The sequence below is a fragment of the Pseudochaenichthys georgianus genome, chromosome 16 (assembly GCF_902827115.2).
Source record: "Pseudochaenichthys georgianus chromosome 16, fPseGeo1.2, whole genome shotgun sequence".
Lineage (NCBI taxonomy): Eukaryota > Metazoa > Chordata > Actinopteri > Perciformes > Channichthyidae > Pseudochaenichthys > Pseudochaenichthys georgianus.
The window spans coordinates 43,806,622-43,824,677 of NC_047518.2; the positions used below are offsets into that span (position 1 = coordinate 43,806,622).

An 18,056-nucleotide genomic window follows, 5' to 3' on the forward strand; every position below is an offset into this window, starting at 1 on the left:
TGCTGAGTCAATTCTTCCCTGGGTGTCCAACACGCAGGTCCAGATGCTCTGTGGAAAGTAAAGAAGAAGTGTTATCGACCGCTCACTCAAGGTGAGTTGAAAGATTTATTACCAAACGTGTTTTTTTAATATCCAATGTTTTGCTTCTGGGCAAGTCTATTGCGGTTTGAATGATGTTGTTGTGTTCCCTTCAGGAGGACCTGAAGGAAACACTGGCAGCAGTCACAAAGTTAGCTCCCACGTCTATTCAGTCATTTGAGGCAAAGTATCCAAATGTTGAGCTGAAAAACAAAAGGGTGTTCAAAACAAACTGGGAATCACCGCCGAGAGGCAGTGACGAAACAGACGTGCGTGGACCGGCTTAAGTAGTAGAGTATGTCAAAAGAAGGGACCATTGAATGCAAAAGAGAGAACAAACGGGACATAATAATAATAATAATAATAATAATAATAATAATAATAATAATAATAATAATAATAATAATAATAATAATAATAATAATAAAGCTTAATTTTACAAAATGTCACACATCAAAAGTTCAAACTAAACAACATGAAATTCCCCTCGGATCGGATGTTAAGACCTTTAGAGATACATCCAGCGACAGGTTAAGAGATACAAGCAGGTCAAAGGTATGATAACAACACACACAATACAATCAAATAAGAGACTAAGTGAAGCAACAATATGAAACGCTATAAAATAAATTAAACATATAGGTACAACAAGCATACAAAGATAATAGTAATAAAAACGTCATGATTATAAAAGATTAAAAGACCATTTTAAGAGGACATTTTGCTCTAAAACTGATAAATAATAAAATAACAGATAAAACCCTTTAAGACCTGGGGCCTGTACTGCGAACCTGGTTCAACCTAACCTGGATATGTTTGAGTTAGCCGGTTGGCCTAATCCAAAACATACGCGCTCTCGCTAAACTGTACTACGACGCTGGTTATCAAGTGGATCGCTCAAGCCAGCCGTGTCCTATCTAGTTAGGTGCGCGTTCACATGAAAGGGGTGGTATCTGGAGCATTCGACCAATCACAAAACATGGAGAAGCGCACTGACAGCGCAGCGTCATACTTCCTGAATGAAAAGTCAACTATAATATTAGACATATGAAGAAGTTAAACATCCATGACTTAAACACTTGATCAGGATCAAAGCCTCAGAGCTGCACCTGCACGGTGAATACAGCTGGAACAGAACACGTGTTTGAATGCGTACATTAACAGGTTTATGATATCACTGCCCGTCTAAAACACGATGTGACTTCAATTACATTTGTCTCGAGTGTTTCGTCAACTTATGTGTTGCTTAAAATAATACTTCTGCATCCAGTCTGTGACACTGTGAGTGTTGCACGGCCAGATACGGCTCAGCTGACTCAGATAAGGAGATATGATACATTATGAAGTGATATGCCGCGGACTGTACTTAATGTACTCTGATCCGGTTACTTATGTTGTGGCCGATATTTAAGTAAGCTTTCTTAACGCTAATGTTATAATAGTCAGATTGCTCTGAAGATGGAGGTGATATTCTATTAATGTTCACGTTCACACAGTCGGTGATTTTTGCCGGCCGTCTTTCCTGCAACGGCAGTTTTTCTGTATTTCCTTTCTCCTGTAATATGACTTGATCGCTTTAAACTCCGCACACTGAGCTCTGATTGGTCAGCAGGCAGGCGGTGCTTTCACTGAGTTGAGCTCTTAGCCTGCAACCTAACCTGGTCCCGACCAGGTTAGCTGCTTAGCATATATTACCATGGAGATCTAGCCTGCTAAAAAGAGAACCAGCTTCGTAGGACCGGAAAGCCGGAGTTTCCCCTGAATTTAGCCGGCTAAGCGAAAATCCTGCTTCGCAGTATACCCCCCTGAAATGACTGAGTGCAAGGAAAACATAATCCCAGAGCGTGACTCATTCATTGTCTTTGTGTCCATGATGACATGACTGAAGTGGATCGGTAGGTGAAGAAGGTGTTATTGTTCCTTGATGCCACATGGAGAGAAATCTCCTTTAGAAATCAGTGTTTTGCTTCCAAGCTATTTTTATAGTATCGTGTCAAAGTGTTTTTTGATAAACTACCTATTGGTTGATTCTTTCAGGCTTCATAGCTTCAGTGTCTGTTTTTAAACACTCCCCAATTCGCTTCGTTTATTTCCCCCACTCAGGTTTATGTTGTTGGTTCAGAAGCAGCTTTGTCACGAATAAAACATGTCATTTGGTAACTCCGAAATACCTTGACTAATAGTGGACAGATTGCCAAATTGAATACATTGCAATAATTAGCAAGTTTATTTACAGCTGCTTTCAACACAAGTCAAAGTGCTTTACAAAAATGAAAGACATTCAGAAAATGGCATTTAAAAACAATCCCTTAGCGATCCCTTAAGCTTTTAATCTGGCATCATCACCCTGTAAATGTTTCAATTATTTGAAACGTATTGTTAATACTACCATCAACACTATAGTATCATGCGCTATCGTGACACTGTACACTGTACACGCCAGCAGAAGAACAATCCACTTAGCACTGGCATTATGACTTCCACTGCTAAAGTCTAAGTCACTGTGTGCATGTTGTGTTGTAAATCTGATTGTATGAAAATGAATTGGACAATAAAGTCATCTGAATCTGAATCATAGACCAAATGCTTGTAAAACTAATGACATCCCATTACTTTGGCTAATGTTGCATTATATCAAAACAAAATGGATGGTTGGGCAATCATAACAGGATTTAAGATGATAGTATAAAGAAGTATGCACACAGTGATATCTTCTAACACAACCCTCTCTTAGTGGGCTGCTTAATGGCTGGCACCTGTGCATCTCCAACGGCACGGCTGTTACTGCCTGACTGATCACGTGCGTGGTGTTTCTGTACCAGTGTGTGGGAGGATACACCATGTTGGAGGCTCTGGGGATTTATTTACAGTGAGTCAAGTTTAGCGAACGCTCCAGTGGTGTCTTTGGGGATGTGTTAGTAAACTGAAGTCACAAGATCCCTGCTGCCGTTTGCCCTCTTCGATGGTGTCCAAAGTGTTTACATGGTGAAATGGAGGTCCTCTACTTCTTATATTTATGTTAGAGAGAGAGAGAGAGATGCACTTCCTCCTGAAGTGCCAAACATTCAACGAAGGACAAGTTGAACTCTGTGATCTCAGGTTTCAAGGAGGTTGATGACTAGGGCTGCAACAAACGACTAATTTGATAATCGATTAATCTATCGATTAATGAAACGATTAATCGACTATTCGGCCTATTACTGTATGCCTTGCACAATTTCTCAAACGCTCTTATTTAGCCATCAACTTTTAGATTTAGCTTGAGGTTGTTTTAGGCATGTGGAAACTAACAATGAAGACAATAAAGATGAATACTTGATTCCAAAATAAATATATTATTGAAATAACTTAAATTGTGAACAAAACTAACATTGCTTTTTATTCAAATTAAATAAATAATATTTCACATCAAAAGAAACAACAGTGTTTTAACAAATCGTATTAAATAATCTGATGACACAACTGTAAATATAAGAATAGCTGAAACTTTAACAAACTAAATAATAATAATATATAATATTTGTATAGCGCCTTTCAGGAAACCCAAGGTCGCTTTACAAGTCGGGTAGGGAAAAAAGGCAGACAGGTTAAGGGGGTGGGGGGGGGAAGTAGCGGACAAATAAACCTATTAAACTCACTATACAGTGGGGAAAGCCTTGGGTAAAAAGGTGCGTTTTGAGAGCTTTTTGGAAAATGTCCAGGGTTGGGGCGCTGCGGATTTCGGGGGGGGAGAGAGTTCCAGAGGTTGGGAGATGCCACACTGAAGGCTCTGTCACCAAAAGTCCGCAAATAACTCTGTTACCTCTAATCATTATGTTTGTATAATGTAGTTAGCTCCGTGTGTTGCTGCTAGCATACATAACACCTGACGTGGACACGTTACTGTGGACGGGGCTACAGAGCTACTAGAAAGACAGTGGAACCCGGTGCATTCCTCCGTCTGGATGTGGAGCACTTTTGCTAAATGTTTAGACAAATAGCTCGTGTTACCGCCCTTACATGCTAAACTCTTATTCCACTTTTGGTAACGAGCATTCTCCACATCGAGGTCGGGTAAAGTTTAACCACCTCGGAGAGCGTTCTCTCCGCCATCTCCCACGTGTGTGTGTTGCTGCATGTTGCAGCTGCTCGTGTGTAAACTGCCCCGCCCCCTCGCAAGCAGGCGGGGGAGAGAAAGATCGAAAATACATCATAGACGCATTTGTTTGTCTTTTTGCATATCGTCACCTTCTTAAACTAATGGCCTAAGTCATATTTGAAAGTTTTTCAAAAAACTGAAAAAACTGAACCAAATATAGAATATATGATATATATTAATTATTTCACACAAAAAGGTTATGACAATATATGACTATTGACGTACAAATAACACTGTCTGTCAATTGTGTAAAATAAGAGGATTAGATGACTTAGGCCAATTTACGAACATGTTGTTGTGATTTAGGCAATCTGAAACCTGACTTAGGCCTTATTACTTCTGGAGTAAGTGACTTAGGCAAAACATAGCACTTCTCTTTTCCGCATTACTGTGACAGACCATGGCTGGGTCAGCAACTAACAGTTTCAAATGCTAGAAGAGCATACAGAGACTCAGAAAAGAGAGGGCAGTTTGGACGTTGTTGGCCCTTTAATTCAATATAGCAAACTCAAAAGGTACAACTTAAATCTTAGCTAAATAAAACAAAAGGCAAGTAAATCAAACCCTGAGGAGGCATGTGCCTCTCCTCACTACTCCCTCCAGCTCTTCTTTGCTGTGTTTTTAATTGCAGCCAACCCTTTTCCATTTAAAGGTCCCATGTCCTGGCCATTTCGACTGATCATAATTCCATTGTTGAGGTCTACTAGAATAGATTCACATTGTTCAATGTTCCAAACTCACATTGGTTTCTCACAGCATCTCTGCATAGTCTGTGTATTCACTCTCTGTCCTACATGGCTTGTTGGAGATCCTGCCCCCCCCCCTCCCTATGAGCCCACTGTGCTCTGATTGGTCAGCTCGCCCACTCTGTTCTGATTAGTCCACCACCGTTACAGCTGAACATCAGTGATTATGTGTTACCATGGCGTTAGTTAGCAACCAGAAAATGACACCAGTAATGACAAACAGATGAGAATGCTGCATGCGGTCTGGGTGCTGTGTTGGCGAGATGTTACGGGGCTCGCTGCTCCGCCCTTTGAGGCTCGAAGAGCGGACAGTCTGTGCTGGATTACTGGTGTCGTTTCCTGGTTGCTGCGTGTTGTCTGCGAGATACCACGGAACTCAGCCTGAGCACACACACGTGAGTGTGTGGCAAACTGTGAGTGGAGATCCACGGATTGGTCCATTTGGACCTGGGTAAGATTACGTCACTATACTCAGGAAGAAACAATGGAAAAAGATAAATGTCCAACAAGGCGTTCTGGGGCAGCACAGACAGGTATTTTCTGTGTTAGAGTTTTACTCGCTACAGGGTGCGCTTTGAGGGTGTGTGACTCTGCAGAGCGTTCACATGCAGAAAAACTACACAACACACAAGGGGACGGGTAATAACCAGAGAAGCATGACATGGGACCTAGAAATCAGTTTATCCCCTGAATCTTTCTCAGTCGTCTTGATTACTCTGTGTGTGTGTGTGTGTGTGTGTGTGTGTGTGTGTGTGTGTGTGTGTGTGTGTGTGTGTGTGTGTGTGTGTGTGTGTGTGTGTGTGTGTGTGTGTGTGTGTGTGTGTGTGTGTGTGTGTGTGTGTCTAATTATGTGGCAAATTGTCAAAAAGCACTCGAAGGGCATGACATGTTTCATGGACTGAAGGTCCTGAAATTTCCTCTCCTTGATTGGCAGAGCGTCAACTTCAGCAGTTGCAGCTGCCTGTTGATATTCCTGATGTAGTTGGGAGATGGTTGTGCCTGGGTGAAGGAACTTCTTGTCTTTGTAGGTCGCTGTGCTTCTGCAGTAGTGTGAATCAACAGTGGCAGATCCTTCAACCAGTCCTTAAGGAACTCTGTGACAGCAGTTTCCAGCTTTGCATTTTGCCACTCTTAGGTGGAGATGTAGTTGGCGGGTCTGCCACTTGTTCGTCATGGTCGATGGTGTCTTTGTTCAGCCAGTGTAATGGTTCTTTCAGGGATACCAAGTGTAGAAGAAAAAAAGCTTTGCACACTTTAAGATTCGTTCCATCCTGAAGTTTCAGTTGGTAGGAAAATGATGAACTGCGCATGGATCCCTCACCAACTTTCTTTCTTTCGCTTCATGGTAACCTTTGTGCCAAAGTGGTGACGTATTACCTCTGTTCTTCCCAGTTGTCCATTGACCAAACTTTCTGAAATATTCACTGCCTCTGCTCTTCTGTAATGGATTGACAGTCTCGAGTCGTGACTCGTTGACAGAACTTCGAATTGCAGGGAAGGCCCATAGCCTTTGCAGCTATTTCTTTGCCACCTTTGGCCTTGTATGCCATTCCTTTGAGATGTTTCTTCCTGGATTCATTTTGCTTCCATGTTTCTGGGCTGAGGTATTTATGTTGTTTCCTTTTGACCATATTGTTTTCATACATCCTCTAGATGAGGACCATAATGTTCTGAAGTTGCTGCCAGACTGTCTTCATTTTCAGGGAGAGAGGACTCATCAGAGGATGGATTGTAGTTTGGGTCAATGATAACATCATCATCATCTAAGTCTTCTTCATGGTGTGGACGGGTCTGCTTGGCATCTTCAGCAACACTCTCTTCTTCAATGAGAGTGTTTAAGTTATTGTCTGCTCCATCTGATACAGGGTCTTGGCCTGGTACATGCTGCTCCATCTCTTTAACAACGGTCTCATTTTCATTGGATGATTCCTGATCGGTGTCTGAAAAGTCAAGTGCATCTCCTACCAAAAAGGAGTAGGCGTACGGTCACAACTGTGATCATTATGAAAAAATGTTTTGTAATTGCACTGTGGTCCTATGCATTAATACATTAAAGCTATTTTGATGAATATCATTTGGCCTAATTCAATTAAAAAACATGTAATCTTTCCTAATAAGATGGAAATGTAATGTGGAAAAAGGAGACAATAATACAATATTAAGAATTGAAACAGACAAACGCAAAATGTACTTTTCCTAATTCATAATTATGCAGTAATTGTAACTGTTACTTTTGAAAGGTTAGATTAGTCCCAGAAGGGAATGTGTGCATGCTTCATGGAGCTACAGTAGCTACAGTAACTATAGTACCTATAGTATAGCTTCGGTAGCTACAGTAACTATACATTGTGAAAGTAAAAGACTAATAACTACACAACATTTATAGCCTAGCCTATAGTATAGTAAACATCACTTGCGAATAGGGGACAAGCCCTGAACCATGAAAATAACTTCATTTATCTGTAATTTTTTTTTTTCTTGAAGTAGCCATTTTGTAAAGCTTGTAAAATGCCTAAGTCACAAGACAATGTGACTTAAGCCATTATCTTTTATAAATACATGGCCTAAGTCACACTCTTGACATAGGCCATTATACTATCAGGGTAGGAACAGCACTATCCTTTCAATAAGGATGTAGGCAATTTTACCAGAGGTGGCCAGCATCAAGAAGAGATGATTTAGGCAAAAAAAGCATTTTCTCCAAAATATGACTTAGGCCATTAGTTTAAGAAGGTGACGATATTAGAAACGAGTTGGCGACACTGAGACTGCGATATAATGTCTTTGTAGCAATAATACATGACATATCTTTTTTAAATGTCTCCAGTACCGATACAAAGACCAATAAAGTTAGAGCTTAACGGGGTGTAAAACACACGTGATGACGTCAACAACGAATCGACGACTGAATTAGTTGGCAACTAATTTGGTAATCGATTTTAATTGATTAAGTCGATTAGTTGTTGCACCCCTATTGATGACCTCTCAAGACTGAGAGCACTCCTAGGACATCTTGCTGCCCAATATGTATACACATGCCACAACCTGTTGGTAGTGTAAGGGAATATTTGTATGTATTCATGTTAGCAAACTAAACTGTGAGCTGGATTTGGGGCCTGTTAACATGTGGTTTTTGAGGACAAAGGAAGAAGGGGGAAGGTGAGGAGTTGACTTACAGTCAACTCAGATCTAGGAGATAATAAAGCTAAGCCACTGTGATTGGGAAACTTAAGAAGTGAGGTGTTGGGGATATTTGGGCAGCCAATCACGGAGGTCTGGAAGGGAGGCGCAGATAACTCCTCCTCTTGTAAGCGAGGTATTTAGACAGGAACCACGCTGTGTTCAGCCCTTCTCTCCTCTGGCTGGCTCACGTGAATATCAGGTAAATGTGGGATCCCAAAGATAACTGTATTGAATTTGTACTGTATTGATTGTATTGCATTGTCATATTACCATTAAAGTAGATTATTGTTAACGGTTAATTGTATGCTCTGGATTCCTTCCTGTAAGATATCAGCTTGTTTAGGGACGCGCGGAGATTTGAAAAAGCGGACTAGTTGTCCATACACATTTCTAACAGTAGGTAGGTAGGTAGGTAGGTAGGTAGGTAGGTAGGTAGGTAGGTAGGTAGGTGTCACGATTCTCATGTTATGTCACGTTTGTAGTTTTGTCTGTGTTGGTGTTTTTCTTGTCTTTGGGTTTCCTGTCTTATTGTGTAAAGTGTTCACCCCCGTTTCCTGCCCGTCTGCTTTCTGTCTGTTTCCCTCCCTGATTACCCGATTGTGTTCACCTGTTGTCCTTGTGTTTCTCCTCCCCTGCCCAGCTGTGTCTTGTTCTGTGATTACCCTTCTGTGTATTTAGTCTAGTCTTCCCCCTGTGCTCCATGTCGGTTCATTGTTTCCCCTCCATGTCATTCCACGGTCGGTGTTCCTTGTGCTGCTCGTTGGTGTTGGATATTTTGGATTCTGCCTTGTTTTGCCACAGCTTTAATTTATTTAATAAAGCTCGCTTTTCGTTATTCTGCATTTGAGTCCTACCTGCTTCACCCATTCGTAACAGAATGAACCGACCACATTTGGACTCAGCAGATTTCAATGTTTTGGCCCCACAGGCGGAATGTCTTGGGTACTCTCTGGAGTACATTTTTTACACCTGGAAGAACGCCTCATCTAGACGGGGTAAAGAGGCTGCTTTGAAGGAGGCACGCCGGGAGGTTGCTCGCAAGCCCTGGCTCAGGAGCTTGTTGCCGGAGTGGCTACAAACCTTTTCAAGTAGCCCTGAGGAATTGGCACAAGCTTCTAACCCTTTCCTGGGATCCGACTACTGTCCTGTTGAAGGTCCACAGAGTCTCCAAAAAGCCTCTAGGAGACGCAGGGCCAGGATTCCAGCCCGTACTCCAACAGCCATGATCCCGGCTTCAGTTCCGGTTTCCACAGCCATGGATCCATGCACCAGTACCGGCCCGCAGAGCTATGTTTCCTTGCTCGATTACCTGGCCCACACAGCCATGGTCCAGGCCTCTGTTCCGGTTCCAGCGGCTCCAGTTCCAACCTCAGACCTTTTCTCAGGAACCCGTCTGGCGTTTGGAGGTCCACGGAGCCTCCAAAAGGTCTCTGGAAGATGCAAGGCCAGGATTCCAGCCCGTACTCCAGCGGCTCCGGCTCCAGTGCCGGTCCCAGCAGCCATGGTTCCGGCCCCAGCAGCCATGGTTCCGGCCCCAGTCCTGGTCCCAGCTGCCATAGTCTCTTCTCTAGTCCCTACTCAATTCCTTTCTCAAGTCCCTCCTCTAGTCACTTCCCTAGTCCCTTCTCCAGTCCCCCTTTTAGTCACCTCTCTAGTCCCTTCCCAAGTCCCTTCTCTAGTCCCTTCCCAAGTCCCTTCTCTAGTCCCTTCCCAAGTCCCTTCTCTAGTCCCTTCTCTAGTCCCATCTCCAGTTCCCTCTCGAGTCCCCTCTCCAGTTCCCTCTCGAGTCCCCTCTCCAGTCACCTCTCGAGTTCCATCTCTAGTTCCTACTCAAGTCACGCCTCTAGTCAATTCCCTAGTCCCATCTCTAGTCCCTCCTCTAGTCACTTCTCCAGTCCCCTCTCGAGTTCCCTCTCGAGGTCCCTCCTCTAGTCCCTCCTTTAGTCCCTCCTCTAGTCCCCTCTCGAGTCCCCTCTCTAGTTCCCCTCTCAAGTCCCCTCTCGAGTTCCCTCCTCTAGTTCCTCCTCTAGTCCCTCCTCTTGTTCCTCCTCTAGTCTCTCCTCTAGTCCCCTCTGGAGTTCCGTCTCTAGTTCCCCTCTCGAGTCACGTCTCAAGTCCCTACCCAATGTCCTGGTCCGTTGGAGGTTCCGCTGGGGGTCCTGCCAACTCCATGTCCTGTCCCGTTGGAGGCCCCGTCGACTACTCCTCTGCCGGGGGTCCTACCAATCGTATGTCTGTCCCGTTGGAGGTCCCACCGTCTACTCTCCTGCCGGGGGTCCTGCCAGCTTCTTGTCCTGTCTCGTTGGAGGTCCCGCCGTCTACTCTCCTGCCGGGGGTCCTGCCAATCCTATGTCCTGTGCCGTTGGAGGCCCCGCCGACTACTCTCCTGCCGGGGGTCCTGCCAACCCTTTGTCCCGTCCCGTTGGAGGTCCCGCCGTCTGCTCTCCTGCCGGGGGTCCTGCCAGCTCCTTGTCCCATCTCGTTGGAGGTCCCACCGACTGCTCTCCTGCCGGGGGTCCTGCCAACCCTTTGTCCTGTGCCGTTGGAGGCCCCGCCGACTGTTCTTCTGCCGGGGGTCCTACCAGCTCCTTTTCCTGTCCCGTTGGAGGTCCCGCCGACTACTCTCCTGCCGGGGGTCCTGCCAACCCTATGTCCTGTGCCGTTGGAGGTCCCGCCGACTGCTCTCCTGCCGGGGGTCCTGCCAATCCTATGTCCTGTTCCTCTGGGGGTCCCGCCGACAACTCTTCTGCCGGGGGTCCTGCCAACCCCGTGTCCTGTTCCGTTGGAGGCCCCACCATCACCTGTCTCACCAGGGGTCCTGCCAACTACTGGTCCTCTTCCGTGGGGGATCCTGCCCAAGCCTGTCCCACTGGCTCCGGTTCCTGTTCGGCCGACACTGGGTCCTGCCCGGCCTCCGGAGCTGTCTGGTCTTCTCCCTCGAGCCCGGCCTCCTGAGAGCCGCGGTCTTCTCCCTCGAGCCCGGCCCCCTGAGTGCCGCGGTCTTCGTCCTCGGGCCCGGCCCCCTGACTCTTCCTGCCGCTGCTTTTGCCCTCATGCTCGGCCCCCTGAGTTTGCCCGCTGTGGCCTTCGCCCCTTTTTGAACTTTGCCTTACCCCCAGGCCGTCCACCCGAGACCCCCTCCTTGGTCTCTGCCTTGCTCCCGGGCCTTCCGCCCGAGACCCCCTCCTTGGTCTCTGCCTTTCCCCCGGGCCGTCCGCCCGAGACCCGTCCTCCAGACCCCCTCCACCCACCCTTTCTTGGCCCTAGTTATGTGTCCTCACTCCGGTCCCCCTCCACCCACCCTGCTGGACTTTTTTTTGGGACGTCTGGGATCCGTCCCTTGAGGGGGGGGTTCTGTCACGATTCTCATGTTATGTCACGTTTGTAGTTTTGTCTGTGTTGGTGTTTTTCTTGTCTTTGGGTTTCCTGTCTTATTGTGTAAAGTGTTCACCCCCGTTTCCTGCCTGTCTGCTTTCTGTCTGTTTCCCTCCCTGATTACTCGATTGTGTTCACCTGTTGTCCTTGTGTTTCTCCTCCCCTGCCCAGCTGTGTCTTGTTCTGTGATTACCCTTCTGTGTATTTAGTCTAGTCTTCCCCTGTGTTCCATGTCGGTTCATTGTTTCCCCTCCATGTCATTCCACGGTCGGTGTTCCTTGTGCTGCTCGTTGGTGTTGGATATTTTGGATTCTGCCTTGTTTTGCCACAGCTTTAATTTATTTAATAAAGCTCGCTTTTCGTTATTCTGCATTTGAGTCCTACCTGCTTCGCCCATTCCTAACAGTAGGTAGGTAGGTAGGTAGGTGGATATATAAATACTTTATTGATTATTATTTTTGTTATATTAAATAATAAACAATATAAAGAAAACAATACAAAATATTCTGGATAATTAAAATAACAAGTCAAAAATACTACAGGAAAACTGTTTTTAAAAGGTTATTAACAGTTTATTAAAAGGTTGTTTTGGACCCCATAGAGACAAACCTGCTTTAAAGACACTTCCTTTTTCTCACCCTTCTAACAACAGTCAGGAAATTCATTCTTTATCATAAATCTCAGAGACGGTCATAGCGTAACCTGGACAAATAGCAACTGTCCTGTTAGCTCCAAGTGTGAGTGGGAACATGGTTTGAGAAAGTAAACGTGATGTATGACATGAACACGTGTGGAGTGTCTGTCGCATGAGCTCGAGCACAAGTGCAGCTGTGTTTGTGAGTCGCACGTAAACACGAAGCATCATTAAACCGGAGTAAAGAACACTCATCATCAGCGAATCAAGTCTGCTGCCAGATGAGTGTCGTGTGCAGGCACAGTGCTGCCAGCATGTCAATGAAAGAGCTGTTTGCCACTGACTATTGACTGCTGGGTAAATATCACACACAGTAATAGAGCTTCGTGCTCCATGAGTGACGCCATTCATGGAGCACGAGACAGATATAATGGTTTAATCAATGATAGAGCTATTTATTGTTTGTGTCATTGCCAGGTTGCTTATTCAGTGCTGGACTACCATGGAGCCGAGAGTGCGGCATGAACGTTAGATTGGTTTCCTATTGACGCAGTACTCCTGTGTGCCTGAACATATAGGGTTAATGATAAGTATGACACCCACAGCCGTTGGAGAGTTTCAGCGTAGGCGTTGTTTAGAAGTTTAAATATGGCACATCACGGGAAATGTTTAAACACAACACATCCCGATTCTACAGCGTTTTAAGAATGGATGTATAAAGAAAACTTGTTGGAAGCGGGACTCCATTCGCTGAGAGTTGCTCAGTGGTGCATGAAGCCACAAATACCTGCATCTGGGACCCAGAGGTTGCGCTATTGAGATAAGCCCCACCTTCAATCCGCAGTTTCAGTCAAATAAAATAAGATAAGCGCTTCGAGCATCAGGAAAAGCAGGAACACTTATTTTGACCAGAATTAGGGAATTTGTAAGCCATAAATGCTTAGACATTTTCTCTTTTCTGATGTTCGTTGGAGATTTTCCAGACTTTGACTTAAAAAGATGCTTTGTCTAAAAACAAGACTTAAGTTATTACGTCTTATATCAAGTGTAACGACATATTCTGACTAGAAATTAGACAAATATACTTGGCAAGATTTTACATGTTTGCATTGTGGTGTCTTTGAGCATATCACACCAAAACATCGTATTTGGCCACAGTGCATTGTGGGTAATGTAGGCGCAAGTTGTCTGTAACAAAAAGGGAATATCTCTCTGTCTTGATGTTGATCTTTTTAATGTATTAAACTGTCCGACTTGAGCTGTATTTGCGCATTGACTGGCTTGCCAAGGATTTTGATTGAATACAGTTGGCCTTTGTTCTGGTCTGTCTGCTTCCTGTTTTGTTTTTACTTTTCTTACGAGAAGCCTGATTCGGGAAGATTACGTTTCAATTTGCTTCCTTGTGTCACAACACCACTATTTCACTGAGATGTTGTTGTTGCCAAGCAGTGTCACTCTATAAAGAGGATTTTTTTTAAAGCTATCAACCGGATGCAGAAAACAGATATGTTCCCTCTTGTCATGCTTTCGGGGGGTTTTCCAGTGGTCTTTACAGCTTGAAATAAATTAACCTGGCAATGGGTTAAAAATATCGAACCAGGGAAAGGGCCGTATGCTTTGTGGGTGTAATCTATAGACACTAAACTAATGGCCCTTTTCCCATCAACATATTGTGTACACAGTGAGCCATTTCAAGGTGCAAGGTTCTTTATTTGTCATACGAACATACTGTACTCGATGAAAACCTTAGGTCACAGGGTTCTCCAACAGTGCAACACAATAATACAGAAAAACAGAAAAATATAGTGCAAGTAAATATTAAAAAATAAACAGTAAATAGTTTAAAAAAAGTGAAAAAGTGAAATAAGAGTCTATATGCAAGCTATTGGAATGATACATTAGATAATAGATCAATAATGACTAAGCAGATGCATGTTATGGATGTTGTTACAGCAGTTCAGGTGTTTAGCAGTCTTATTGCCTGTGGGATGAAACTGTCTCTGAATCTGGTGGTTTTAGTCCGGATGCCGCGGTAACGCCTGCCAGACGGCAGCAGACTGAACAGTTTGTGGCTGGGGTGATGGGGTCTTTTATAATCCTGAGGGATTTATTCCTGAGCCGCTGGGAGTGAAGGTCCTCCATGGATGGCAGCTCCGTCCTGGTGATGTTCTCTGCAGTTTCCACCCCCCTCTGTAAAGCCTTAGGATTGAGGGCGGTGCAGCTGCCGTACCAGGCCGTGATGCAGCCAGCCAGGATGCTCTCTATGGAGCACCCGTAGAAGTTGCAGAGTATCCTGGAGTCCATGTTGAACCTCCTCAGCCTGCGGAGGAAGAAGAGCCGCTGTGGAGCTTTTAGAGTTGTATAAACTAATAATCTAATTAAATAACTTAAATGTGTGCTGAAGTGATTGCAACAGAATAACTTCTGAAGCAAATAATGAAAAAGAAAGACTGACAGCATTGCCTGTTTGTTTTTGCACATTCATTTGACAGATAAGGCTGCAAACAAGGCGCTGCACAAACACAGGTCAGCCAGTGAATCCTCTCTCAACACAGAGCCCATCTCAGAAGCTTCTTCCTGGCGGGTCCATGTCCAACCAGCTGGAGGTCATGGACTTCAAGCCTTAGGCAAATGTAGGTTAGGAACCCACAGGCGAGGTTGACCTCTCTTTTAGGATAAATTACGAAATTGTCAGGGTTGGGAAAATAGGACCCAAATGCAATTAAAAAGAAAAAAAAGGTCAAGTAACAAAAAGCGAGCTTTATTTAAGAAAAAGGTGTGGACAAAGAACAAACAAGAAAACACCTACAATCCATGAACCGATAGCATGAGGTAGCATCCAGACCACAACCCGACAGGGATGAACATGGAGGTGCAAGGAAGACATGAATGTCGACGACCGAACATCGAGTAAAGGGGAAGACAAGACTAAATACATAGAAGGGTAATCACAGGGCAAGACACAGCATGGGCAGGGGAGGCAGAAACACAACAACAACAACAACAACAACAACAACAACAACAACAACAACAACAGGTGAACACAATCAGACACACCAGGGGGGTATACTACGAAGCAGGATTTTCGCTTAGCCGGCTAAATTCAGGGAAAACTCCGGCTTTCCGGTCCTACGAAGCTGAGGAGAGAGGAGGGGAACCGAGGAGAGAGGAGGGGAAGCAGCAGGCGGTTAGAGAAATGAGAACTCCTCTCCTCTGAGCGGTCATTTGGTCATGTGGGGTGGTGGTGGCGAAGTCGATAGGGACCAGCTTGGTAACTGGAAGGTCACCAGTTCAAGTCCCGGCTAGACCAAGTGCTACCGAGGTGTCCCTGAGCAAGGCACCGTTCCCCACACTGCTCCCCGGGCGCCGTTCAAAATGGCAGCACACTGCTCCTAACACTAGGATGGGTCAAATGCAGAGAAACAATTTCCCCACGAGGGATTAATAAAAGTCCATCTTATCATCTTATCTTATTTTTAAAGAGACGTCCATTAATGATGAGAGGAGGCAGCAGCCTCTGTCTGATGGACAGATGTGTTCATGATGACTTATATATTTACTTTGATTCATTCACAGTGCGGTATAATGAGACAATAACAGGCTACAGATGCGGGGACACACATATATATGTATATATTTATATAAATATATACAATTTCAGAATCAAACAGAGCATTCATAATAACGTAACACTATCAGAGACTGGATATATCCCCCCCCCCTCTCTGGTCGCTGCAATGAGGAAAATAAATTACGGGCCAAAAGTTTTATTTACAAGTATTACAAGTAAGCAGAGGACACCAAACCAACTGAGACCTGTCTGTCCGCTGCATCTACGCACTGTACCACACACACACCTACACACTGTACCACACACACACCTACACACTGTACAACACACACACCTACACACTGTACAACACACACACCTACACACTGTACCACACACACACCTACACACACACACCTACACACTGTACAACACACACACCTACACACTGTACACACACACACACCTACACACTGTACCACACACACACACCTACACACTGTACCACACACACACCTACACACTGTACCACACACACACCTACACACTGTACCACACACACACCTACACACTGTACCATACGCACCTACAGCTCCTAAAGCATATAATCAGGCTACAGCCGTTGTGTATTTTATTTTGTGAAGCACTAAATGGTCTTAGAAAAATATGGACTCTTTGTTTGTAGATATAACTAAAGCAAATACAGAGAGCCTGTTATACTGAGTGATAAATATTATACACACTGCTCTCCTTTCTGCACGGACCTCACAGCTGTTCTCACTGTAAACATCGCGCTGCGATGAGAGCAGTTAATAAAATAATATCCAGGGGATGCATGCAGAGCTGTCATTGGCTGAGATAAGTCCGGTCGTGCGTCACGACTCTTTGAAACATCACCGTTCCCGGAAATGCATCCGCGAAGCAGCCGTGAAGGACCGTGGAGGACCCATCAGTGTATCCTCGGTTAGAGCTCCTCCAGAGAGCCTCCTCAACGGTCCTCGAAGTGCATTTAGAGAAATGAGATGTCCTTCAACATGGCGCACTCAAATTCATTTCCGGGTCACTACCGGAGGACCGAGGAGTCGAGGAGTCGAGGAGTTGAGGAGGGGGATTTGATGAAATGAGAAAGGGCCCCTGTTTGTGATTGGTCGAATGCTCCAGATCCCACCCCTCTCATGTGAACGCGCACCTAACTAGATAGGACACGGCTGGCTTGAGCGATCCACTTGATAACCCGCGTCGTAGGACCGCTTAGCGAGAGCGCGTATGTTTTGGATTAGGCCAACCGGCTAACTCAAACATATCCAGGTTAGGTTGAACCGGCTTCGTAGTACAGGCCCCAGGGAAACTAAAGACAGGAAGGCAAACACAGGAAGTAGGACCAGACAAGACAGAAGGAGGAAAACATTTCAAAATAAAAGGTGGAAAATGAACATAAATCCAAAACCATGACAGAAATGTACTGTGCTACCTTTTTCTCCTTTTACTTGAGTCATGACAGGATGGGTTGTGTTTCTCTGACATTAAAGAGGACACATGTCCAGGTTCCTATTTGCATGTAGTGTCTCTACTGGGACATGTCTCCATGCTTTAATGTTCAAAAAGCTCTTTATTTGTCTCATACTGCCTGTGCTGCAGCACTTCTGTTCACCCTCTGTCTGAAACCAGAGCCCAGTCTGCTCTGATTGGTTAGCAGGCCGGCTCTGTTGTGACCCCTTACAGACGTGTCGGAAATGTGTTGGAGTGCTAGCGTGAGCGTTTAATAGTGATGTTATTATGTTACAGACAAAACAAAGGAGTGTGTGGGAGAGAAACTCCCTCCGGGTGGATTCTAGTCTTTGCAGATCACATACTTGTGTGTGTAAAGCTCGATGCACTGATCCATGGTGAATACTATGGTTGAAAAGACATGGGCTACTGACAGAAAGCCAGAGTGTACAGCGAACGTTGGGCTTTAGTATGAGACGATGGTCCTCGATCACAAGACATATGCTCCAACGCATGTCAGACATGTAGGACAGAAGTATCACCTCTGACTGCTGCTCTCTCACCTAGATCGTGTTTAGGTATCAAGCATGGGAGCCACAGAGCAAACACAGGGTGACATTCATTCATTCAAAGAATACAATCTCTCATTTGCTGTCTTTTATTTACCTAGAAAAAAACATCATTCAGATGACTGTTGACCTGCGAAGAGTGCTTGGCTGAATACCACAAACGCATGTTGGGAGGAGAATAGATCTGTGCTTCATCTCCGTCCTTATCGTTCTATTGGCTGAACACATCTGCAATAAATATCCATCTGAATAACAAACCCTTAGGGAGTTTTGATAATTGGAAATGTTAGATATA

General features: G+C 44.8%; 1 protein-coding gene across 2 annotated transcripts in view; it reads left to right on the forward strand.

Annotated features, from left to right (window-relative positions):
• Positions 1-18,056, forward strand: part of LOC117460761 (protein S100-A1-like) — a 53,185-nt gene continuing 35,129 nt past the window's right edge. The window contains exon 1 of one of the 2 annotated variants that reach the window (XM_034102302.2): positions 1-91. The gene's annotated coding sequence lies outside the window, so the exon portion shown is untranslated. The remainder of the gene's footprint in view (positions 92-18,056) is intronic. The other variant, XM_034102303.2, reaches the window with a different exon arrangement.